Source organism: Portunus trituberculatus, chromosome 8 (assembly GCF_017591435.1).
Source record: "Portunus trituberculatus isolate SZX2019 chromosome 8, ASM1759143v1, whole genome shotgun sequence".
Lineage (NCBI taxonomy): Eukaryota > Metazoa > Arthropoda > Malacostraca > Decapoda > Portunidae > Portunus > Portunus trituberculatus.
In genome coordinates this window covers 6,935,001-6,940,000 of record NC_059262.1, presented here as the reverse complement: position 1 = coordinate 6,940,000, position 5,000 = coordinate 6,935,001, and the positions used below count along the sequence as shown (strand labels likewise).

At 43.2% G+C, this 5,000-nt stretch overlaps 1 protein-coding gene across 1 annotated transcript in view; it reads right to left on the bottom strand.

Moving 5' to 3' along the window:
- LOC123500093 (obscurin-like) overlaps positions 1–5,000 on the bottom strand; it is a 191,166-nt gene that overhangs the window by 171,628 nt on the left and 14,538 nt on the right.

Sequence of the window (5,000 nt, the reverse complement as noted above, 5' to 3'; positions counted from 1 at the left end):
ATGTGGGGATTAGAATAGTGAAGACTGTGGCCATTAATCTTCTGTCCTCCATAGACCCTTCTTAATGTCAGTAAAATGGTCTAATCGTGTACAGATCTCAAGGTGTCCCAGTACTGAAAGGGTTAATACTACTAAGACTACAACAAAAACAATAACATGTAGTATTGTGTGTGTGTGTGAGAGAGAGTTTAGAAACACGGAGAAGAGGTCATTCAGCTGAAGATAATTTCACAAACACATTTTCTACATGACAATTTACTGTAAGTCTATTGTTTTATTACAAATAGGTGTGTTCCCTAGTGTGTGTGTGTGTGTGTGTGTGTGTGTGTGTGTGTGTGTGTGTTCACTAAGCAGATCAGATTTTTTTTTTTTTTATACCATGTGGGCTTTTCACGGGAATTTATGGGCTAAAGGGGATACTTATTAAGGGTACCTCCTATTTCAAAGCCCACCCGCTAGGAAACCGTTGCCCCGAGTGAGGAAGCCCAACCTACACTCAGACCGTAGACAGGATTCGAACCCGTTGCGCTTGGAGACCCCTCGGATCCCAAAGCACGCACGGATCCACTGTACCACTGTAAGCTATTGAGAAAACCATTTAAAAAGCCTTTACTTAGTGCGACCTCATATGAAAGTGGGAAACGCTAACAGATGAAGAATACATTTTTATATCCTGAAACCTGTGTATGTGTGTGTGTGTGTGTGTGTGTGTGTGTGTGTGTGTGTGTGTGTGTGTAGCCATGAATATACCTGATTAATATCATAAAACGCTTAGTGCAACAGCTGCCGGAGATACACGCGGCAGTCCATGTCTTGAACATATTTACTAACGAAACTGAAAAGAAACCGATACTGATCTCAATCCTATTCAAGTCCTGGTACCTTCACCAATACCACAAGCCAGGTGTTGCAGGATAAGTGTGTTTCTTAATTAGTAAATCAATGGAGCTCCAAGAACCAGACTGAATAGATGATGAATATACCCAGATTGGCGAAAAGATACACACATTATTTGAACATTGTAACTATTTTGGTGTAATATTTTTTTTTTTACGTAGGGAAGAGGGCCAGCCAAGGGCAAAAAAAAGAAAATTAAAGAAAGGCCCACTTGAGCGCTGGCTCTCCAAAGAGTACAAAAAGTGTCAAAACCGTCAGCCAGAATTAGGGGAGCAAATGCCTCGATACCTCCCTCTTATAAGAAGACAAGTTGTAGAAATTCGGAAATACAGATGCAGGGAGGGAGTTCCAGAGTTTACCAGTGAAAGGGATGAATGATTGAGAGTACTGGTTGACTCTTGTATTAGAGAGTTGGACAGAATAGGAAAGGAAAAGGAAGAAGAAAGCCTTGTGCAGCGTGGCCGCAGGAGGAGGGAAGGCATGCAGTTAGCAAGATCAGTAGAACAGTTACCATGAAAATAGCGATAAAATATAGAAAGGGATGCAACATTTCGGCGGTGAGAAAGAGACTGAAGACAGTTAGTCAGAGGAGGGGAGTTGATGAGACGAAGAGCGTTCGATTCCACCCTATCAAGCAAAGCTGTGTGACTGGAACCCCCCCAAACATGCGAAGAGTACTCCATACAGGGACGGATAAGGCCCTTATACAGAGTAAGCAGTTGGAGGGGCGAGAAAAACTGTCGGAGACGCCTCAGAACACCTAACTTCATAGAAGCTGTTTTAGCAAGAGATGAGATGTGAAGTTTCCAGTTAAGATTATGAGCAAAGGACAGACCGAGGATATTCATTGTGGAAGAGGAGACAGTTGAGTGTCATTGAAGAAGAGGGATAGTTGTCTGGAAGGTTGTCGAGTTGATAGATGGAGGAATTGAGTTTTGAGGCATTGAAAACTACTAGATTTTCTCTGCCCCAATCGGAAATCTTAGAAAGATCGGAAGTCAGGCGTTCCGTGGCGTCCCGCGTGATCTGTTGATTTCCTGAAGGGTTGGACGTCTCTGAAAGAACGTGGAAAGATGTAGGGTGGTATCATCAGCGTAGGAGTGGATAGGGCAAGAAGTTTGGTTAAGAAGGTCATTAATGAATAATAGAAAGAGAGTGGGTGACAGGACAGAACCCTGAGGAACACCACTATTAATAGGTTTAGGAGAAGAACAGTAGCCGTCTACCACAGCAGCAATAGAGCGGTCGGAAAGGAAACTTGAGATAAAGTTGCAGAGAGAAGGATAGAAGCCGTAGGAGGGCAGTTTTGAAATCAAAGCTTTATGCCAGACTCTATCAAAAGCTTTTGATATGTCTAACGCAACAGCAAAAGTTTCACCGAAATCTCTAAAGAGGATGACCAAGACTCAGTAAGGAAAGCCAGAAGATCACCAGTAGAGCGACCTTGACGGAAGCCATACTGGCGATCAGACAGAAGATTGTGAAGTGACAGATGTTTGAGAATCTTCCTATTCAGGATAGATTCAAAAACTTTAGACAAGCAAGAGATTAAAGCTATAGGACGGTAGTTTGAGGGGTTAGAACGGTCACCCTTTTAGGAACAGGCTGAATGTAGGCGAACTTCCAGCAGGAAGGAAAGGTAGAAGTCGATAGACAAAGTTGGAAGAGTTTGGCCAGGCAAGGTGCAAGCACAGAAGCACAGTTTTTGAGAACAATAGGAGGGACCCCATCAGGTCCATAAGCCTTCCGAGGGTTTAGGCCAGCAAGGGCATGGAAAACATCATTACGAAGAATTTTGATTGTAGACATGAAATAGTCAGAGGGAGGAGGAGAGGAGGGACAAGCCCAGAATCGTCCAAGGTGGAGTTGTGAGCAAAGGTTTGAGAAAAGAGTTCAGCTTTAGAGACAGAAGAGATGGCAGTGGTGCCATCAGGATGAAATAAAGGAGGAAAGATGAAGAAGTGAAGTTATTTGAGATGTTTTTGGCTAGATGCCAGAAGTCACGAGGAGAGTTTGAGTTTGAAAGATTTTGACATTTCCTATTTATGAAAGAGTGTTTGGCAAGTTGAAGAACAGACTTGGCATGATTCCGGGCAGAGATATAAAGTGCATGAGATTCAGGAGATGGAAGGCTCAAGTACCTTTTGTGGGCAACCTCTCTATCATGTATAGCACGAGAACAGGCTGAGTTAAACCAAGGTTTAGAAGGTTTAGGTTGAGAAAAGAATGAGGAATGTACGCCTCCATGCCAGATACTAACACCTCTGTTATGCGTTCAGCACAAAGAGATGGGTCTCTGACACGGAAGCAATAATCATTCCAGGAAAATCAGCATAATACCTCCTCAGGTCCCCCAACTGGCAGAGGCAAAACGCCAGAGGCACCTTCGCTTTGGGGATCCTGCGGAGGATTGGAAAAATAGGACAAGATACAGAAATGAGATTGTGATCGGAGGAGCCCAACGGAGATGAAAGGGTGACAGCATAAGCAGAAGGGTTAGAGGTGAGGAAGAGATCAAGAATGTTGGGCGTGTCTCCAAGACGGTCAGGAATACGAGTAGGGTGTTGCACCAGTTGCTCTAGGTCATGGAGGATAGCAAAGTTGAAGGCTAGTTCACCAGGGTGGTCAGTGAAGGGAGAGGAAAGCCAAAGCTGGTGGTGAACATTGAAATCTCCAAGAATGGAAATCTCAGCGAAAGGGTAGAGGGACAGAATGTGCTCCACTTTAGAAGTTAAGTAGTCGAAGAAATTACTATAGTCAGAAGAGTTAGGGAGAGATAAACAGCACAGATGAATTTAGTTTGAGAGTGACTGTTAAGTCGTAGCCAGATGGTGGAAAATTCGGAAGACTCAAGAGCGTGGGCACGAGAGCAAGTTAAGTCGTTGCGTACATAGACGCAACATCCAGCTTTGGAATGAAAATGAGAATAGAGAAAGTAGGAGGGAACAGAGAAGGGCTACTGTCAGTTGCCTCAGACAGCTGTGTTTCGGTGAGGAAAAGAAGATGAGGTTTAGTAGAGGAGAGGTGGTGTTCCACAGATTGAAAATTAGATCTAAGACCGCGAATGTTGCAGAAGTTAATGTAGAAAAAGTTGAGGGTGGTGTCAAGGCATTTGTGGTCATCAACAGGAGAGGTGTCAGACCTGGGGACATTTTGGTCCCTCCCAGAGGGGACTCCGAGGCATTTATTTCGGGTCCCATTTTTCTTTAAAATTTTGATTTGAAGTGAAGGGTGTATGTGTGGTAAGTGTTTGTAGTTTCGTGTAAAGAAGGAGAGTTGTCATTAGTGGGTAGGCTATGACTACCCCATTGAGTTGTGAGACATAAAGGGAAACATTCAGCGAGATCACAACTAGCTTTAATGGAAGGTTCACAGCACGCCCTGAACTAGTGCTATTAGATCTCACCGGGAGTAAGTTATTGTTACGGTAGGTGTCTACTACCTCCTTCTGTGAAAGGGAAGGGAAAACCCAGATTGGCGAAAAGATACACATTTTTTTAACACTGTAACTCGTTTTAGTGTAATAATTGAAGGGAAAAGTGGTACACAAAAAAAGCCTCACGAACGAGCACGCTATAACAGGTGACACGCTTTCACCACTAATATTTTTACCAAACTGACCGGCATTCAAACACAATTACTGATCAAAACACTTCTCTGCCCACGTTTGCTTTGTTAACCCCTTCAGTTCCGTGACACGTTTTCATTTTCATTCTGGTGATTATGTGGTGATTCTATACAGCTTCAGAAACTTATGAGGGGGTATTGCAATAGTGAAGATTGTGGACATTAATCTTCTGACCTCCATAGACCCTTCCTAATGTCAATAAAATAGTCTAATCGTACACAAACTTCATGGTAAGAATGTGTCCCAATATAGAAGGTGTTAATACACTTCACCATTGCCCTACAGCTACATCATTGAAGACTTGTGGCCTGTATTCCGAAACGCTTATCTCTCTCACCATCAGTGCTTTCCAAGGGCTCCAGTTGAAGATACTCGTGTTTTTAAAGGTGTTTTTATGGTTCTTGTGATAGACTGGCAACATTTCTAATTTATTATGAGGAGAAATTGTCTTCAAAACCCGTCTACTTGTCTCTAT